The 22085-nt window shown below is 42.0% G+C and overlaps 1 long non-coding RNA gene across 2 annotated transcripts; it reads left to right on the forward strand.

The window, feature by feature from the left end:
* The first annotated feature begins 179 nt into the window (after positions 1-179).
* LOC121862206 lies at positions 180-21013 on the forward strand. 2 transcript variants are annotated; one of them, XR_006088193.1, is made up of 3 exons: positions 180-445; positions 2767-2864; positions 20956-21013. It is a non-coding gene; the product is annotated as an uncharacterized LOC121862206 (long non-coding RNA). The 2 variants fall into 2 exon arrangements; XR_006088192.1 differs by lacking the exon at positions 20956-21013 and adding an exon at positions 4292-4598.
* The last annotated feature ends 1072 nt before the right edge of the window (positions 21014-22085 follow it).

Here is a 22085-nt window from a genome sequence, read left to right on the forward strand (position 1 = left end):
TGGTTTATATCCTAAGTTAAGACAGATAACACCGGTTAACATACAAGGACAAACTATTCTAATGTAACAATTCCAGCATTCTCATGACGCTTGCTAGATTAACGAATATTATTAACTAATAGTCTTTTTTCGTGGCTTAACTAGCTATTTTATAAACTTGTTGGATGGACAGTAATTTTATATCCTCTCGAGAACCCATTTCATGCCAGATATGTAAATGTATGCGAATTTTGCTTTTTACCGTTTTTTAATTTACCCATAGTACTTCAGAATAGTAAAAGGAACCAAACTTACCTAGGAAATATTCTAGGGATCCTTAAAGAAAAAAATCAATTCATGACATCAGCTGCCGAGATGTTAACCAAAGAAGCATGGCAAATGGCTAACCTCCTCGACTTAAGTGATGAATCTCCATGATTTACAACAACTTTTCCTCAAGAATAAGGTAAGATTCTGAAGGATAAAGTGGCGTCAGGCATAATGAGAATTACATTTATTTTATATCGTTATAATTAGGGACAGCATCCAATGATTTCTGTTCTTTGAAGAGGAAAGTTGGTCTCCGTTAATTTGGTAAGGTGATGGTGTTTTATGTATTTAATTGTTTCAGTGGTCAGAATTTTAAAGGTTATTCGACAACAGCTTTAGGTTTATATAAGGTCATTGTGACAAGTATCGTAAATGTGACGCCGATGGAGGTTGGTGATGATATAACGGTGGCCGGTAATAAAGGTTAGGTTAGGTTAGGTTACCATCAGTTCTGCATATTCCTTTACTGAAACTGATTGACATATTAACCTTAAAAAATGTGAGAATTCGATAGTTAACTCTTCTTTTTTTCCTGTGACTTTTTTCCTGTGACTTTTTTTCTGTGACTTTTTTCCTGTGACTTTTTTTCTGTGACTTTTTTACCTGTGACTTTTTTACCTGGATTCACAACAACAGGTGACATAAGTGCCATGATCCAACTTGGTTTTAAATAAACAATAAACACGCGGTGACTTGGCATATTTTTTCGGGTAATTAATTTCTTCAAGTACTAAGTAGAGACATCATTTTAGTGTCATGATCAGTTTCCAACGTGTTTTACCCCGCAATTACCCTCATCCTTCATGTCCTGCCCATTACAGGTGATTTATGATCGTCAATGTGAAAACTAGAAAAAATTGGTGCTACTAAAGCGTGCGGTCTACATAGATGTTTAGTATAATCTAACCTAACCTAACCTAACCTAACCTAACCTAACCTAATCTAACCTAACTTAACCCAAATATCTTGTAGACCACACGCTATAGTAGCATCAACAAAATCTTAAAATTAAAATAAAAAGTTGTCGCCTCTTAATTACTAAAATGATAAGAACATCTGTGAAAAAAAAAAAAAAAATCGAACAACTCCTTCTGGTGGTTGTGCTGTTCTTAGAAATTACCACAAATTCTGTAGCACCTGAAGATTAGCCCACCAGCATATTTCTCTAAACGCTGTATGGGGAGGTTAGGTTAGGTTAGATTAGGTTAGGTTAGGTTAGGTTAGGTTAGGTTAGGTTAGGTTAGGTTAGGTTAGGTTAGGTTAGGTTAGCGAAGGCGTAATTCATCTTCAAGTGATATTAGTTAGGGTGTTAAGCTTCACGTAATCATAAAATATACATTAGTCCTGCTGCCAAATATATTAAGGCGCCGAATTAGTTTAGTTAAGGTATGGCAGGGCAAATATCACGTTATAAATTACATAAACATTATCCTAAGATTATTCCTTAACTACAATTAGTCATTTCCAGTTAGGTGATAAAATTAAGGAATTTATATAATAATACTATATATGATATTTAACAAAAAGATCCTTTGGTTGTAACCCATGCGTGATTCCTAGTAGAGAACTGCAAACTCGCTCTGACCACAAGACCACAGTACCTGGTATATACTCGTGGTCCCCAAAAAGTAGGAAATCAGATTTTTTTTTCTTTTGATTTATGACAATGACCGAGAGGATGAAAAATTAAAGAGGAAATAAATAATACTTAACGAGATGTGGATACAGTCTGGTAGTCTTTTATTTAAATCGATGAATTTTCAGACGGCTGTGTAGAAGGTCCTGGTGTGTCCAAATTTAGTGTTTGTGAGTGCAATGGGACAGCTTCACTTAGCGGAGAAAAACAACATTAATGCAATTGGAGGTGCTCAGAGGCGGACACCTGCTGAGAATCTGGAATGTTGAAAAATGTGAAAGTTAAGCATTGTGTAACTTGTTTCCTTCCAGAATTCAAGGTGATGTAAGGTATTTTGTTGTAAAGCTGAAGAAACGATTCAGAAGTAACGTTTGGGAAATAAATGGGAAGCTATGGTCGATCGAGATATGTAAGATTACAAAACTCTTTATCTATTTTACAAAGTCTGACCGATTTATTGTTTAATGTCACATGTCGTCAAGTACGTACACATACGATACTATACCGTGTGTGCGCCTATATGCTACAACATGAAGTAGTCACGTGTGTGTATGTACGTTTCACATGCATATAGGGCTTCACGTTAATTGATGTGTAAATACAATAACTGCAATAGTTTTTATCGTTTTTTTTGTTATGTACAATATTAACCCCTTGCTTTATGTATGTGTTTGGGTTTGGGCATGTATACGTTAGCGTTTATGTATACTTTACCTGAAAAAATCTTGTCCATTCTACAGCAGGTATTGGTCATGTTGAGGTCAGTTTTCAGCCACCCTTGTCACTGTGACCTCTGACCAAAGTTTTACAATACATTACAGGTGTTTTCCTGGGTCAACACTGAACACATCCACGAAATTGAACATCGAGTTTGAGAGATACGTCAAGAGGTTAAAATTGCTCAACACCTGCTATTGTGGTATGTTAATGACTTCTAAATTGGTTAATATTTTTTGACATGTTAGATTTGAAAATTGGTCCATCTATTAATGTAATATGTCAGTGATGAAAATTAACCGACCAGATTATGAGAAATGCCTAAGTATCATTAACTTTAACCTTTGAGACCTGACCTTGACCCTTTAATCTTGACATCCGACATTCAACTTTAACCCAATTACCCAGTTTTAAATCCCTTTCCTCTTGGCTGTCACTTAACCTATTCTGTACGTCTCTTTTAAAGCAACCATCGCACACACACACTATCACTTGGCACGGTTGAGAGGTAATATTATTATTAGTTTAGTTTAATCAGCAAACTAATTTCCGCCTTTTGTGATCTGACTGATGGATGTGTAGCTAATTGATATTTATGACCTTTGGATTACACTTCAGTATATGGACGTTTGGATCAATTAGCCCCCAGTTTATTTCATCTGAAGATTAAAACACCCTAACGCTACCAGGGAGGAGGTTAGGTTTGCTTAAAATAGGGATACGTTAGGTTAAATTAGGGTAGGTTAGGTTAGGTTAAGTTAGGTTAGGTTAGTATTAGGGGGTTAATCTAAAGGTGAAATAAGTTGAGGGGTTAATGGTGAGGTGATCCCAAAATTGTTTCAGGTTTACCTTTGTTTACGAAAGATCTGTATAAGTGGATATATATTGTTGTGCTCATCCTTCCCTCCTGCTTTCTACACTTTTATTGCATTATTCTTATTATTACCACACACACACACTCTTGATCCACCTCATATTACAATGGGAGATGTGGATTATTATTATTATTATATATATATATATATATATATATATATATATATATATATATATATATATATACTGTATATATATATATATATATATATATATATATATATATATATATATATATATATATATATACATGTTATATATATATATTTTTTTTTGGGGAAGTGAAAAGTTCTAAGTTCAAGGTATAGTTGCCTCACACTCGCTTTTCTTTTTCTTTTTGTATTTGTTCTTCCCTTTGTGTAAGTTTAGTTTATTATTCTTTATTTTATTCTATTTTACCATTATGACGTTGCGCTCAGGTCCTCAGGATACTTGAAGGCATTCCACAGGTGCCAGTCAATATTTACTGACTCATACAGTTTGACTTACAATAAGTGGGTGGGCATCTCTCTCTCTCTCACGACTCCAGTACCACCTCGTCCACGTCCAATGTGAACTAGTTGGTCTACCTTCCCTCCTCGAGTTTCACTTTCTCATACGTATTGCGCCATTGGCTGTCCCTAAAGAGAGCCCCAGACTGGACCAAGGCAACAGCTCCTGTACATTATCAGTGACCCCAAAGTGAGCCAAGGATAATGACAGCGACTCACTGGTTAACCTTGCCACCTTTTTACCATAGTCATGTGTCCCCAGGGTGCTTCAAGGCACTCCACAGATGCCAGGACTGACCTAAACAGCTCTGCCCGAATGCGCTGCCTTATTGCACAGCCAGTGAGAGGCCAATGGGAGGACCACCGTATTCCCACAGTGCCCAGACGGCTCCCTTTATAAGAGCAGTCCAGGCTAAGGTATCTCTCTTTATCTCCCACATACTCTCTTGTCCGGGTATCTCCTCTAACCCTGCAGGACACCCCGACTCCAGCGCCACCTCGCCGACGGCCCACCACTGCTGTAATACTACTGCTTGTGTAACCTCAGGCAAATAAAATAGTATGAAGTATTTGGCTCGTCTGTTTTCTCTCCGCGAGTTCCACTTCCTTATTCATTTGTATGTACATGTGTTGCGCCAGTGTGTGTGCACCTAGAGAGCACCTCGAGCGATCAGTGAAGGTCACAATGTTACTCTATAACGCTACACGGCAACATCAAGGTACTACTTCATAAACTTCTGCCCCCACCTCCCCTTACTTCACCCATTGGCTCCCCCCCTCATACGCTAGACATTAACCCCCCTTCCCCCCTAATACCATTACCTTGTCTCTCCATGTGCCAGGACACGCCCCCCTGAGGTGACCCGCGAGAGCCAATCACAAGCCATAAACTCAGTGACGTCAAGGGGCAGGGTCCCCTTTTTTAAGGGTGAAAGCCGGGAGATGAGTGCGCAGTTTCTCTCAGCCTGTATTGCCAATTGTTCTCCGGTGAATGATTTAAGAACATGAGTTAATTATCAATTATTTTTCTAATGTAATGAAGGCATATAATGACACGGGTCACTCGGTCATCTGACAAGTGATAATTCAATGGCAGCGGCGGTGATAACTTGCACCCATTGAATTTTTTTTTCGTCGTGAGGCAACTGAGAGCTGAGTGCTGATTGGGTGGATTTCTAGAGAGCTGAGCCTTGGTTGGCCGGTCTTGGCGGTGTGGTGTGGACTGGACCTTTGTTGTGAAGCTTACTATTTTGATCACCTGCCAAAGTCCGGTTATTCCCGTGTTGACGCGTGCCAGCACTCACAAAGTATGCATGAATATACATTTATTTCTGGGATGAAACACCGTAATTGCAACAAATTCAAACCATATGTTGAGAAATTGATCAGAAACGAAGGTGTTGATGCGTGTTTGTTGATGTGGTGGTGGTGGTGTTTGTTCACCTCAGAACATTATTAGTGATGGTGATAATGGTGGAAGTTATGGTAGTGGTTGTGATGGTGATGGTTGTGGCGATGATAGAGGTGGTGGTTGGTAGTAGTGGTGGTGGTGGTGTTAGTAGTGGTGGTTGTGTTGGGAGACCAAACGGAACAATGTAACTGAATAGCTTGCACAGGTCTCTCTCTCTCTCTCTCTCTCTCTCTCTCTCTCTCTCTCTCTCTCTCTCTAATGACTGCATCTCCCTATCTCCTCCCTTCTCCCTCCCTCCTTTATGGCTTATCATTCTCCCTCCCTCCCCCCCTCTCTCTCTCTGCTACTCTACATTTCCTCCCTTATTACCTCATTATCGGTCTCCATCTCCGTATCCCTCCCTCCCTTCCTCCCTGACCCTCCCTCCCTCATTGACCCTGCATCTCTCCCTCCCTGACCCACCTCTCCATCTATCACTATCCCTCCAACCCTTCCACCCTGACCCTCCCTCCCTGACCCTCTCCACCTGCAGTTAGTTACGTCGTAGTTTCCAGGTTAAGGGTCGTTCACCTTTAAATGTGTTGTGCATGAGACCTTCCTTTATCGATCCCTAACCTCGAACCCTGGGACTTGTGACTCTATTATGAGTACTCTCCCCACTCCCCCACTCCCAGGTGATGTATTGTGAGTATTTGTTCCCCCCAGGTGTGAGTATTGTGAGTATTTGTTCCCCCCAGGTGTGAGTATTGTGAGTATTTGTTTTCACAGGTGTATGAGTATTGACAGTGTTGTTTCCCCCAGGTGTGAGTATTGTGAGTATTTGACCTTTTGGGTGTGGTGTTGTGGTGTTGTTTCCCCCCAGGTGTGAGTATTGTGGAATGTTGTTCCTCCCAGGTGAGTGTGTGGTATTTGTTTTCCCCCCCAGGTGTGGAGTGTGTGAGTGTTGTTTCCCCCCAGGTGTGAGTATTTGAGTACTGTTTCCCCCAGGTGTGAGTGTTGAGTGTTGTTTCCCCAGGTGTGAGTATTGTGAATGTTTGTTCCCCAGGTGATGTATTGTAGTGTTGTTTCCCCCAGGTGTGTGAATATTATGATGTTTGGTTTCCCCCAGGTGTGAATATTGTGAGTATTTGTTTTTCCCCCAAGGTGTGTGAATATTGTGAGTATTTGTTCCCCCCAGGTGTGAGTATTGTGAGTATTTGTTCCCCCCAGGTGTGAGTATTGTGGTCAAACTTATCTACCTGGCTCTGTCATCATGATCATTATCTTGGGAGGGTTAATCTCATGACGTCAACGAAGGTCAATTAACTCCAGGGGGGGATTAAAGACCCTTGAGTTCCTATACACCCTTAGGGAAGATTTATAGAGAGATGCTGCTTATAAGTGGTTCCTTTGAGGTGCTCCTATGTGGATCTCTTGTGGTGCTCCTAAGTGGATCTCTTGTGGTGCTCCTAAGTGGATCTCTTGTGGTGCTCCTAAGTGGATCTCTTGTGGTGCTCCTAAGTGGATCTCTTGTGGTGCTCCTAAGTGGATCTCTTGTGGTGCTCCTAAGTGGATCTCTTGTGGTGCTCCTAAGTGGATCTCTTGTGGCTTGGTGCTCCTAAGTGGATCTCTTGTATGATGCTTTTAATGTAGATCCTTGTGAGGGGCTTTTAAGTGGATCCCTTCAATTTACTCGCTGACTTCAAGTAACGTGATTGAAATGGCGATGGTCAGGCGTATACACACACACACACACACCCCACACACACACACACACACACACACACACACACACACACACACACACACACACACACACATGACACACACACACACACACCCACACACACACACACATCACTTATATTTGCCCATATATTATTTGTAATTCCAGAAACCCATTCCCCAAATATGTGACACATGTATTTTTCAGCCTTCGGCTGCCAAGCTCTTTCAACTCAAACCGTTAATTATTATTATTGTGTGTACACACACACACACACACACGCACACACACACACACACACACACACAGAGGTTAGACCACAATGATCTCTTGGTTCTTAAGGTGTTTCAAGGGAGGACAAGTTGACATCACCCTCCCAGACAGAGACAGTTGTTACTCCTCCTCGACCACCCGATACCAGAGTCTTTTGACTGACGTTTAAGGACACAGAGAATCCGATCCTCCTCGCTGACAGAATAAAGCCTTCTTTATTTTGGCATAGACAGAACACTCAAATTAAACAGAAGGACAGAACTAATCAAGTAATATTATTGTGTGTGAGGGGGGGTTGTGTGTGTGTGTGTCATATGTATGTGTGTAAGTGTGTTGTGAGTGTGTGAACCCCAATTTTAAAGGGTTTAACTATGCAAATCTGACCAATATTTTTTGGACCACCTTGTATATCAATTAACTTCTTCCAATTCCGTCTTAGGTTTGAATTACCCTTAACTATACATGTGACAGACAAATTAATAATTATGTAAGCTTCCTCTAAAAGCTATTTACTCTTTAGGGAAGTTAGACTGATATATTGAGTTCATCGTCTCGAGATTTGGGCACGGGGCTGTGGTGGTGGTAGTGGTAGAGTTGTTGTTGATGGTGGTGGTGGTGGTGGTGATGGTGGTAAAGGTATAGAGGTGATGGTGGTAGTGGTAGAGTTGTTGTTGATGGTGGAAGTGGTGGTGGTGATGGTTAAGTTGCTGGTGGTAAAGGTAGTGGTAATGTTAGTGGTGGTAGTGGTGATGGTAGTAGTGGTAAAGGTGGTGTTGGTAGTGGCAGTGATGGTATCTATTGTTGGTGATGATGGGAGCCAATTTCACAAGGGAGGGTTTGCGTCAGACAGGCGTGAAGTAGGAGGATACACGCCCATTCATTGCGATACCCTGTGCACCACTCATCGTATTAGTGTGTGTGTGTGTGTTTGTCTGTTTGTCTGAATTTGTCTTCGGGTGGGAGGGAAGGTGGTAAGTGGTGTAGGAACGTGTGTGTGTAATAATAATAATAATAATTAACGGTTTATTGAAAAAGTTCTGCAGCCCGAAGGCTGAAATATACATTGGACAAAAATGACTTATTACATTGGGTGTGTGGGTCGTTTAACAAAAGCTTTCATTACTGAAAGAAGAAGGAACATGAATTGAACATACAATTTGTTATAGTTTACAGTTGATGGCCCGGGGCTGGGCTGGTCATGGAGACACCAGGTGGTGTGGTGTTCACGTGGTGCAGTAACTCGTCCTCGGGACGTGAGGGACCTCACGTGGTCATAGGGTCACCAGGTGGTGTGTGTGTGTGTGTATTTGGCTCTCACAGAAGTGGAGACTCGGCCAAGTGCTTACACTCTGACAGATGAGATTTCTGTCTTCAAATATAGACTATCTGAGGGACACACATCTTGCACAGTAAATATGTCTTCATGCACACGGGGGTGACTGAGGCTCTGGATTGGGTTTTTTTTGTGTGTGTGTGTGTGTTGTTTGGTCTTTATGAGAATGTTTGGTTTGTAAGATCACCTGAAGATTAGACACCGACCATCTTATTTCAAATTAAAATTAACCATCCTAACATTATCTATTCTAGGGGAGTTAGGTTAGGTAAGGTTGGGTTAGGTCAGGTTAGCATTAAGTTAGGTTAGGACAAATTGACATACACACATACACCAAGTTCCATGGAAATCTGTTGGTGTTTGTTTGAGGTGTCGTGTTTGTGGTGAGGTTCGCGTGGCACCTATATTGGGAATGAAAAATGACCTCACTGGACAATGATCTCACTGGACAATGATCTCACTGGACAATGATCTCACTGGACAATGATCTCACTGGACAATGATCTCACTGGACATTAGCATCTGGTGGGTCTGTTTCCTGCTCCTTGGTCGAATTACCTCAGTGTTTTCTTCTTGGCCATCGTAATAATACTAGTTCTTTCTAGATGTTTATTGTCTGTATAACTGCATTGTATACTGTAGGTGTATTCTGTATACCTGCACTATGTATACCTGTACAATGAATACCTGTATAGTTTTTCCAGCCTTAACTTATTTGACGATTTTTTGCTGAATTAATATATCTCATCTCTTAGCTACCTGGAGTAAGAGGAGACTGTGTCATACTACTCATTCAGAAGGTCCACTTAACGCACCCACGGAAGGACACACCCACGGACGGAGACAACCACGGACGAACACAACCACGGACGGACACACCCACAAACGGACAGACAGACAGACGAACGCGAGACACTGAAAAAGAGAAATATATACCTGTGTTACTTTACCTTGTACGTGATACCTGATGCTTACCTGAATAGTATAATCCTAGTCAAACAAAAAAGGTGGTACAGGGCACATACAGATACCATGTCAGCTTGTCTATCTGTCTGCCTGTCTGTCTCTCTGGTATACACGAGGTAAGGTACACGTAGTCAGGTACACGAGGTAAGGTACACGAGGTCAGGTGCACGAGGTCAGGTACACACACGAGTCTGGACACCGTGAGATGAATCTTTAATACACTAACCTCGTGCTTTGATATACACTACCTGTTGGGAGTCTCAGGTGACCTAATTAAGACGTGTTCTATCATAAACCAATGGCGTTATTTCCACCTTGTTATTTTAAGCATTTTTTTATGAATCCATTAAATCCATCTATGTTTATTATGAGTCAGGTGGATCCATTCCCATTTTATAAATTTATTTTGATGTTTTCTAATTAAAAAAAAACACATTTAAGATTCACTTTCATATTGTAGTTTTATGTGACCTTGTTTTAATACGTTCTCATATAGTGGGCACTTGTTTATATATATATGGGTTATACTTCTGTGTGTCTGTCTGTCTGTCGTGGTATATTGAGGTACTGTATTTTTTATTTACGGGTACTCTCTCTCTCTCTCTCTCTCTCTCTCTCTCTCTCTCTCTCTCTCTCTCTCTCTCTCTCTCTCTCTCTCTCTCTGTAAGCTTAAAGTGAGGGGGGGGCGTCACGATTGATATGTGTGTGTGCGTATGAAGGTCACTCCCTGCATACTTATACGCAATCTTATACGCATTTCTCTTACCCATATATATACGCAAGGTTGATTAATTCACCGAGAAAAACCTTATTCATCTGTATTCATTATCCATCTTAGTCACATGATTCATAACCTTCATACGTCAATCCACCCATGTATATTATTCATACTCATTAGTAATCATACATCTTATTCACATTATTCATACATTCATACGCAAGATGAGTCATCACTTACACAAGATTGATTCACCTCATATTCATACACATACACATTACTCAAACAAACAAACAATGAAACAAACAAACAAAAACAAACTTAACAAAATATCTCTTTAGCAAACAATACTCCTGCACACAGACAGACAGACACAGATATCCGGTTGTGTGTGTGTGTGTGTGTGTGTGTGTGTGTGTGTGTGTGTGTGTGTGTGTGTGTGTGTCGTCGCGTAAAGTGCAGTGTTTGTTATGGTTACGAAAACGCCCAGTCATGATACGCTGTTACCTTTGTGCTGGGAATAGGTAAGAGGTCATAGGTCATGGTAAGGTTAGCTAGCTAGGTCATAGGTCATGGTAAGGTTAGCTAGCTAGGTCATAGGTCATGGTAAGGTTAGCTAGCTAGGTCATAGGTCATGGTAAGGTTAGCTAGCTAGGTCATAGGTCATTGTAAGGTTAGCTAGCTAGGTCATAGGTCATGGTAAGGTTAGCTAGCTAGGTCATAGGTCATTGTAAGGTTAGCTAGCTAGGTCATAGGTCATTGTAAGGTTAGCTAGCTAGGTCATAGGTCATGGTAAGGTTAGCTAGCTAGGTCATAGGTCATGGTAAGGTTAGCTAGCTAGGTCATAGGTCATGGTAAGGTTAGCTAGCTAGGTCATTGTAAGGTTAGCTAGCTAGGTCATAGGTCATTGTAAGGTTAGCTAGCTAGGTCATAGTAGGTTATCTGGCTTCCGTATTTTTGACGTGTATAAGCCTTGTCCTTGGTATTATTGTACGCTAGTATAAAACTTGGTCACAGCACGTCTTACACTCTTGTTTACCTTACTCCTGTTTACTCTTGCTTATTTTGCTTGTTTATTTTACTTGCTGTTTGCTGTACTCTTGTTTATTCTAATCTTACTTATTCTACTCTTGTTTACTCTTTCTGTATTTACTTGTTTGGCCTTGATTGTCATTTGCGTCTGATTGATTACCTTTCGATCGTATACTCTCTCGTGATTGGTTACTCTTCATTCGTCAACTGGTCTCTTGATTGGTTGTCCCTCGATCGTATATTTGCTTTTGATTGGTTACCTTTCAATTGTCTCTTGATTGGTCATGGAGACTATAAACTGACGTAAAATGAGAACGAGTTTCTTTTTTTTTTTATTCCTTCCTCCTTTCATCTATACTTTCCAGACGAGGTCACAGTAATGATGATTGATGTGAGGTGAGGTTAACTTGGTCAGGGTCTCAGAGGAAGGTTGTGAATGACCCACCCACCCACCCACCCACCCAACCCACCTACCCACCCAACCCACCCAACCCACCTACCCACCAACCCCCTCCTTTAAAAATCTCGTTAAAGTCGATCGATTCTCAAACAGACGACACCAACGTTCGATAACAGCCAATTAAACAGACACCAATCACAAAAAATAAACCTAATTGGCCTATTTTTTTACATTCATGAATAATGAATAGTGTATTAAAAAAACGAATCCATAGCAGCAATAACGATACGGAAATTGGATAAAAAGTTACGACGGGACGGTGAGAAGACTATGATTTATTAACATGTATTAGGGAATGACAGAATCTATAGATGACAGGGGAAGGGAATTGAAACCCAAGGGTATGGTATTCGAACCTATTATATTGGGTTACAGATACAGTTTCAGTGATGCTCTTTTATTCCCTCGATCAGTGATAAGTTAATGGTATGTTATTATTTGGGAATGAGGAATGAAGAAGAAGAAGAAGTGGAAAAGAAAATAAAGAAGAAAAACAAAACAAAAAGTAAGATGAAAAATGGAAGTAGAATAAAGAAAAACGCAAAGAAGAAGAAGAAGAGGAGGAGGAAAAAGTGTAGGTGTATTTATCAATTAATTATCTACTGAACATTATATTACACAAGATATATTGTGGTGTACAATGTGTGTGTGTGTGTGTGTTTGTGTGTGTTTGTGTGTGTGTGTGTGTGTGTGTGTTGTTTATTTCTTACCCAAGGTTATCAGGATAATAGTGTCTGTTTTCCATATTCATTGCAAGACGTGTTTGACTGTGTGGTAAGACGTGCGGGATTTTTCTTCTCTCTATCTTCTTCATTTTGCTTCAGTTTACGTCTTCTATTTCATATTTTTTCCGTTTTCTGTTACAATTTTTTTCAGTTTTCTGTTAAAACCTTTTTCCGTTTTCTGTTCAATTTCTTCTTTTTCTTATCTTCGTTTCCTTATTTTTTCTTTTTTTTTACCTTTTCCTATCTTCATTATCTTTTTCTATCTTATAATTTACCCTTTTTTCACCTTTCCCTTCGTTTTATATTTGTTATTGCTGTTGTTGTTATTATTATTGTTGTTGTTATTAATGTTGTTATTATTGTTGTTGTTGTTGTTCCTCATCTTACGATGCTCCGAGGATCTCCACTTAACCTTATACTGTACTGAAGAGACCAGGTGCGTTCCCTATACATATGATGGGAACTTGAAGAGTGCGTTGTGGACTGATCATGCTGAATTGTGTTATTGTTTTACATTGAGTGTGTTGTTGATGACGTATGTTTGTCTTGGGTTTAAAGTGTGTTGACAACTCACCACTGTAGACTAGGGCATCGTATGTAGAGTGTGTTGGCGTATTTTAATCTCTTGTCTTGGACTTTAGAGTGAGTTGATAGCGCTCTTGTACAGAATTGAAGTCCAAAACAAAGCCCCCCTCCCCACACCCTCTCCCCCTCCCCTCCCCCCACCCCTACCCCCTCCTCCTTCTCCCTCTCCCTAAACTTGGATGGAATGTGCAATACAGAATTCCATCTAGTCCAACAGTGGGTTATATATCCCTTTAAGTAGAAGAACGAGGAGGAGGAGAGAAGCGGGGGGAGAAAAGTGAGTGAGGAATTTATGGTTTAGGTTGAGAATGGGGGAGGGGGGGGTGTGGTTGTTGGGGGGTTAAAGATGGTTGTTGGGGGGTTAAAGATGGTTGTTGGTGAGAAAAAGGTTGAAGGAGAGGATGGGGAAGTGTGTGTGTGTGTGTGTGTGTGTGTGTGTGTGTGTGTGTGTGTGTGTGTGTGTGTGTGTGTGTGACCTACTAACCTACACAATACACCTTAATATACCTTACAAATCATCACTATCATCATTATATTTTTATCCTCATTACAGTTAAAAAAAAACCCACATTGGGTCATATATCTTTCCCACCAGGAGACTATATACGTGTGTACCCAGATAAACCCCAGATAAATCCCCCAGAGACTCCCATATGTATGTCACAAGGTTTAAGTCTCTCAGAATCCACACATAACTCTGCAGAGACTCACCAAAGCCTCCTCACCTTAATTACACCTCTGTTCTACCTGGCACACACACACACACCTGATTATGACTCGTGGTGATGCAAAACGTGGCATACAAAGGGGAGATTTAGTTTAACCCCATTAGCTCTCTCATACAAACATACATACATACATACATACATACATACATACATACATACATACATACATACAGCACGCTGATCAGACTGATTAAACGAAGTCAAGGATTTTAAGGTGTGAAGGTCGAGTCGAGGGTGACTTTAAGGTTCTACTCGTGTGTGTGTGTGTGTGTGTGTGTGTGTGTGTGTGTGTGTGTGTGTGTGTGTGTGTGTGGGGCGTACTGGGATGGCTGGGCTGTGGGATAGGTCACGTCCACCCAGAGACAGTTTCTTGCATCACACTACATTATTTACACAACAAAAGATGTATTCCTATCCTTGATGTGTGTATATTTATGTCCTTTTATCCTGGCGATTTGTAAGACTGAAGTGTCGCTCTTTACGCAGTCGTGTTTGGTTGGGTTTGGTTAGGTTTGGTTAGGTTTGGTTAGGTTTGGTTGGGTTTGGTTGGGTTTGGTTAGGTTTGGTTGGGTTTGGTTAGGTTTGGTTGGGTTTGGTTGGGTTTGGTTGGGTTTGTTTATGTTAGGTTAGGTTTGGTTTGATTTTGTTTGGTTGGGTTTAGGTTATGTTAGGTTAGGTTTTGTTGGGTTGGGTTTTGTTAGGTTAGGTTTTCGTTAGGTTAGGTTAGGGTGTTTAATTATTCGTTATCAAAAATAAACTGACGTGTAAAAAGATTCACATTAAATCTGTCTTGTGAGTCTTACCGTAAACAAACAAACAAAAACAACCGATGTTATTATGAACCTAACCTAACCTAACCTAACCTAACCTAACCTAACCTAACCTAACCTAACCTAACCTAACCTAACCTAACCTAACCAACAAACAGACACTCACTGGCTCCTTCTACGCCGGACAGATATGATATTCTCACGACAACAGTCACATGTTGTTATGCTGATGTGAAGTGAATTGTAGTACCGGGTGACGAAACGAGGGTCAAAGAGTGTGTGTGTGTGTGTGTGTGTGTGTGTGTGTGTGTGTGTGTGTGTGTGTGTGTGTGTGTGTGTGTGTGTGTGTGTGTGTGTGTGTGTTGAAGGAGGAGGGACAACAAGAGTGTGCGTAGAGGGTGGTGGGGTAGAGCTGGGTTAATTCTTGAGGGTGTGTGGTGGTGAGGGTGTGTGTGGTGGTGGGAGTGAGGGTGTGTGTGGTGGTGGTAGTGAGGGTGTGTGTGGTGGTGGTAGTGAGGGTGTGTGTGGTGGTGGTGGTGGAGGATGATCAAGGTCACCACATCCAGCCAAGGTGTCACTCTAAACACCTCCCCACTCCTCCCCACACCTCCCCACACCTCCCCACTCCTCCCCACTTCTCTTTCTTGCTGAGTGGGGAATGAATAAAGGGCCACATTTTATTCTCAAGAGTGGGGATGAAGGGGTCACTTTCTCTCCTCTTGAGTGGGATTAAGGCTGGTACACTCCCCTCCCACTCATTCCTGCTGAGTGGGAGATGAAAGAAGGGTCACAATATCTTCTCTTGAGTGGGGAAATAGACAAAATAGACGAATAGATATTAAAGTAATGACAAAACAACAAAACAATAAGGAAAACAAAAACAAAACAAACACATTAACATCGAGTCAACATTAACCACAGAGACTTAACCCAAGCCCAGTTAGGGGATAAAGTTAGTGGATAAAGTTAGAGTTAGTGGATAAAGTTAATGGATAAAGTTAGTGGATAAAGTTAGTGGTTAAAGTTAGTGGATAAAGTTAGTGGATAAAGTTAGGGGATAAAGTTAGTGGATAAAGTTAGAGTTAGTGGATAAAGTTAATGGTTAAAGTTAGTGGATAAAGTTAATGGATAAAGTTAGTGGATAAAGTTAGTGGTTAAAGTTAGTGGATAAAGTTAGTGGATAAAGTTAGTAAATAAAGTTAATGGTTAAAGTTAGTGGATAAAGTTAGTGGATAAAGTTAGTGGATAAAGTTTGAGGTAATCCCATAAGAGAGCATTGTCCTTCGGGTTGTTAGTTGTTAAAGTTGTGTTGTGGGTGATGGTACGTCTCTCGTCCTTGGTGTTAATAAAAAAGGAGTTGTAGGAGGTTGTAGTGGTTGTTGTAGTGTTTGTTGTGGTGGTTGTTGTTGTGGTTGTTGTGGTGGTTGTTGTAGTTGTTGTGGTTGTTGTAGTTTCTGTGCTTCAACATTTATAAGGTATTTGAGTATGTTGTGTGTGTATGTCCCCTAAAATATTGTATCGCTTATTCCAACTCTCTCTCTCTCTCTCTCTCTCTCTCTCTCTCTCTCACACCCTGCCCTTCCTTATCATCTTACCTCCCCAGCCTACATTCTTCCCCCTCCCTCCTCCTTCTCCCCTCCTTCTCTCTCCAGCCCCTCTCTTCCTTCCCCCCCTCCCTCCTTCCTTCCCTCCAGGCCATTACACAAGAGGCAATCGGGCGTAAACCACTGCACCTCTTCTTCCTCCTCCCATATATAAACAAATATTGACAGACATTCACTCTGACGGCAGCCAAATCCAATCACCCTGGTAGTTAATCTCCAATCACGGTCATTAGCGGCTGATTGAACAGGTGAATCACTACAGGTGTTCGATGGTTGGCCGCTACCAGTCAGTTGTGTTGGGTCATTTTATTTGTTTGTTTATTTATTTATTTATTCATTTATATGTTTGTTTATGTATTTGTTTATTAATTTATTTATTTATTTATTTATATAATTATTTATTTATCCAGGACCAGAAATTTTGTTGTGGAAAATAATAATGGTAATTTGGACGCCGTAATTTAACTGATAACTGATGGTAATTTAGAACCTAGCCTAACCTAACCTATCCCACCATGGCCTTACCCGAGACCACCATGGCCCTATTCTAGACCACCATGGCCCTACCCTGCTTCACCATGGCCTTAGTACCTGTTAATAAGATGACTCGTAGGACAAGTTTTCGCTATTTTTATAATGCGGCAAAACGTGAGGTGAATAGTTGTGTGTGTGTGTGTGTGTGTGTGTGTGTGTGTGTGTGTGTGTGTGTGTGTGGTAGTCGGTGTTGTACTAGCGAGCCGCCTCGTTAATCTTAACAGTAATCTTGTTCTGCCCTGTGGGTGTCCAATCTTTTCTCGAAGGTCAACACGTACGCTCGGCAATCTCCAGTTCTCATTACTTCTTCTTGTTCTTCTTGTTCTTGTTCTTCGTTTTCTCCAGTTCCCATTACATCGTCGTTAAAGGGTTAAAATATCGTCGCCAATTTAGAATCTTTCTCACATTTTCACTTTGGATAAATATTGACCGTACATGTGTCACCTTAAATCAGCCTGCCTTCTTACCTTCCACCCAGGAGGGAATATTCTTTATAGGAATATTTAATAATCCATAAACTGGTCTGGTGGTGGTGCGGCGTCAGGGGGTGGTATGTGGTAGTAGCGCCACAGGGACGCCACCACCGTGCTCTGGAGGGGCGGGGGTGTGTGGAGGGAGGGGTGGTGTGGTGGGAGGGGTGGTGTGGGGAGGAGGGTGTGGTGTGAGGGAGGTGTGGTTTGGAGGAGGGGTGGTGGGGAGGGAGGGGTGTGGTGTGGAGGGAGGGGTGGTGTGGAGGGAGGGTGTGTGGTGGGAGGGAAGGTGGTGTGAGGGAGGGTGTGGTGTAGAGGGAGGAGTGGTGTGGTGGAGGGAGGGGTGGTATGGGGGGTGGGAGGGTATGGAGAGAGGGACGGAGGGAGGGGTGGTATGGGGGGTGGGAGGGATGGAGGGAGGGATCCTACACGACCCAGCGCTTCCCTCCCCCTCCCGACAGTCACTCCGGCGCCACTCATCAATGCTGGTACTTCGTCGGTGTGGCTATTTTTTACACCTGTGTACTGTTACCTGGCCAGATTATGGTTACTGTTACCTGGCCAGATTATGGTTACTGTTACCTGACCAGATTATGACTTGTTACCTGGGCAGATTCTGACCTGTTACCTGGGCAGATTCTGACCTGTTACCTGGCAGGATTTAACCGTACTCTCTAATGTTAAAGAAATTGCCTTCCTTTTTTTTTATTGGGCCCCCTCTACATTGAGAGACTCCCTTAGGTCACGGTCAAGGTCAGAGGTCACGGGAGGTTAATGCACTTCCAAGAGGCCATAATTATGTTTGGTGTTTATGAAATTTTCCCAGCTAAATGAAACGACGTTCTCCAGCGACCACTTTACTTTGTCACCCACCTTACTCCAGCGACCACTTTACTTAGCGACCACCTTCTTCAGCGACCACCACCACTTCGAGGAATGTTTTATTATTATTATTATTATTCACAGCAGAAGTTTTCGTTATTTTAACTTACTTGTATTGTGTACAGTTTGTACACAGCAATAGTCTTGGGTTCGATCCCAGGCAGGGTAAAACTATGGCCAGGTGTCTTTATGTCATTTGCCTCTGTCTGCCCAGTAGTAATTAGGGATTTGGGTATTAATTGCATTGCGGATCGTGTTCGGGGTAATGGTTAGCCAGTGCAGTTGGCGAGTTGTTCGGTCTTGTGGAACTATTCCTTGACACTGGGTCACACAGATGGTTGTTGTGTTGGCTTTACACCTTAAGTATATTCACTTCTGGGTGGCCCTCAGCTTCCAACACCAGGGTGGTCAACTATTAAGTATGTATATATATATATGTATATGTATGCCTGTATATATTTTTTTGTATGTATTTGTCTTTTATCACTGTTTATTAAAGACTGATAGACCACCACGTTCAGTAAACTTACCTGTACGTGCGTAACATCTCATTGATCCTGGAGTGTACCTGTAGGGGGTAGGTAGCGTGTCCACATTACGTCACTAACACCCTACTACCTTATATGTATACAAGGTCAGTAGTCGTTGGCGTCACACTGTTGCCAGCTCCTAGGGTACAGTCACCTTGATGCGGGTCCTTATGCTGTTCTGGCTACCCTGCTGACCATGGAACAACACCACACCTCCTTCCCTCTCTCCTCACCTTCCATGGCAACTGTGAACCAAATCCAGAATACACTAGGTATGTTTTAAGGCCCCGGGGAAGAGTCTCAAGAGGTTAGGATGTTGGATTTTCACTCTCAAGTTACTTCCTGGAGATGTGAGAATGTGTGTGAGGAGTTTTCTCTAGGGTTCATACATTGAGTCGAGAGGTTCATTTAAGATGTGGTGCGTTAAGTAGGGTTTAGGGTCTTCGTACTCAAGGGCTTAAGGTCTTCGTACTCAAGGGTTTAGGGTCTTCGTACTCAAGGTTTTAGGGTCTTCGTACTCAAGGGTTTTAGGTCTTCGTACTCAAGGGTTTAGGGGGTCTTCGTACTCAAGGGTTTAAGGTCTTCGTACTCAAGGGTTTAAGGTCTTCGTATTCAAGGGTTTTGGTTGTCTTCGTACTCAAGGGTTTAGGTGGTCTTCGTACTCAAGGGTTTATGGGACCACGTACTCTCAACACACACAAGTACAATACTGGAGGCAAAAAACAACAGGATAAACAACAACAACTCCTTAAGTCAACTACGGGCATCGTGTTCACATACTTACGAGACCCCAACGAGAGATCCCCAAAGAGACCCCAACGAGACACCAACAAGACCCCTCAACGAGACCCCAAACATACCCCAACGAGATCCCAACACAACCCCAACGAGACCCCAAAGATACCTCAACGAGAGACCTCCAAAGAGACTCCAACGAGACTCCAACGAGACCCCTACAAGACCGCAACGAGACCTTCAATACCCATATAAGGTCAGGGTGAGGGAGCGCTGGTCTACTGGATATATTAATCCATGTTATCCAGGTATAATTAGAACGGGATATTTTCTTATCAGTCCTACTTTTTTTGTGGTTAAATTGTTGTTAAATATGCCCAGTTTTTTTTTTTAATGCCGGGTATCCATAATCATTAGTCCATCCATACCTATGCCCCAAACTTGGCCTACATATAATGGAGTCATTTGGAGGTGTATATATGGTGTATGTGTGTGGGGGCTCGATCTCGACTCCTACGATTGTTAAGCTGAGTTCTGTAACCACTACGCCACCAGTCAGGTCTATGATGACGAGAGTTAATGGTATAGGGAGATGAGACAGAGAGAGAGAGAGAGAGAGAGAGAGAGAGAGAGAGAGAGAGAGCTCGCAGATGGCACAACATTGAGTAAATAGATGAAGGTAATACACAAAATAGATGGTGATGGTAGAGGTGTAGTGATGATGGTATTAGAGGTGTAGTGATGATGGTATTAGAGGTGTAGTGATGATGGTATTAGAGGTGTAGTGATGATGGTATTAGAGGTGTAGTGATGATGGTATTAGAGGTGTAGTGATGATGGTGAGGGTAGAGGTGTAGTGATGATGGAGGAGAGTGAGGGCAGTAATTCCAGGAAGGGAGGAAGGAATGGGCGGTGGGGGAGTGATTGCCAGAGTTGATGGTTTTCCTGAAAGTGGAGGGAGGGGGGCGGGGGGGGGGTAATTGAGGGGTGGGTGTGGTGGAGGGAAGGAGGGTGAAGGTGGGTGTGTGGATGGAGGGGCCGTGGAGGGAGTGTGGAGTGGTACCATGGCAACAGCATCAGTAAAGCTGAGGTGAGGGAAAATGAAGGTGTCAACAATTGTGTGACGTGAAGAGAGAGAAAGAGCGAGTGAGGGGGGGAGGTAGGTAAGGAGGGAAAGAGAAGGAAGAGAAAAAGGAGTGTTTAATCTTCAGGTGAAATAAGCTGGGGTGTCTAATCTTTAAGTAAGCTGATTGGATTACTAAGCTTGAACCTGTACCATAAAATCAGTAACATCACGAGTACCAAACCTAACCTAACCTAACCTCACCTCTTAATATTTCCCTCAACAGGTAAGTTAGGTTAGGTTAGGTTATAAAACAAGAAAGATTCATTGATAATTTTTTCGTCACATTTTTTCCTTCTTCTTGATGCTAAATATATATGTATTTTTTCTTCTCCATTTCAGATGTTGTGTCGAGCAGCTGAGGAGGAATTCACTGACGTTACGCGGCGTTTAGACAGGTAAGCTGATGTGTATTTGATAAGGTCATTCAGCTTAGACAGGTAAATGGACAGGTAAGTTAATAAGGTCACTCAGCGAGACAGGTAAATAGGCAGGTGAGTGTGGTGTCAATCAGCTGAGATGTTCTTTGGTAAGGTCACTCAGCTAGACAGGTATACGTGGACAGGTAGGTGTGAAATCAATCAGCTTAGGTGGTCTTTGATAAGGTCACTCAGCTAGACAGGTAAATGGACAGGTTAAGTTAATAAGGTCACTCAGCTAGACAGGTATACGTGGACAGGTTAAGTTAATAAGGTCACTCAGCTAGACAGGTATACGTGGACAGGTAGGTGTTGAACCAAGGTAAAAAAAAAAACAGTTCTAGATGAGTGGGTATAAATTGAAGGTTAGTTCGTTCCATTATCGAAGTGATCCAGAGCTTAGAAAGTCTAGCTAGCGTCTGGTTGTGTGTGGGAGGGTTGTGAAGGTGGGTGGGGGGCAGGGGGAGGAGATCTGGGTTGTAGTGTTGTCATTCATAACTATAACCGATATATTGAAGTTTTTATGTGGACTGTGCTCTAGTTACGACAAAAATAATAAGAGACGATAAACTACAATTCCTTCCAGTATGGTTTATTTTTTCCCGCCGCCGATTCCACCACTACAAAAAAAAATATCGCATGGTTAGTAAAGGATTTAGTCTTGGATCCTGTACAGACCAGATGATTGCTATAGGATCAGAATCTATAAAAGAGGATCAACTTACCTTCTGTTTATCCACTATAGGCCTTTTATTGCCTTAGCCTCGTCTGTCATGGAGACCATAAAATTGTACTGTAGATCTCTTGGTAACATTCATTTTTCTCCCGTCAGATGGGATTTTGGTTATCGCACTGAGCTGACATTCCTTGGCTCATGAGTTCGTGTCCGTGTATAGAAGATATTGTGTAAGTGGTACCCCGTGTGTGTGGTGAGTGACGCCTCGTCTACGTGAGTGTCACTGTGGGTTGACTGGTAAATGTCCCCCCCTCGGTGCACTAGGCCGCACTCGCGTAATATAGGTCACATTATCAAGGCACACGCTGGCGAGTGCA

Source organism: Homarus americanus, unplaced genomic scaffold, assembly GCF_018991925.1.
Source record: "Homarus americanus isolate GMGI-L3 unplaced genomic scaffold, GMGI_Hamer_2.0 scaffold25013, whole genome shotgun sequence".
Classification (NCBI taxonomy): Eukaryota; Metazoa; Arthropoda; class Malacostraca; order Decapoda; family Nephropidae; genus Homarus; species Homarus americanus.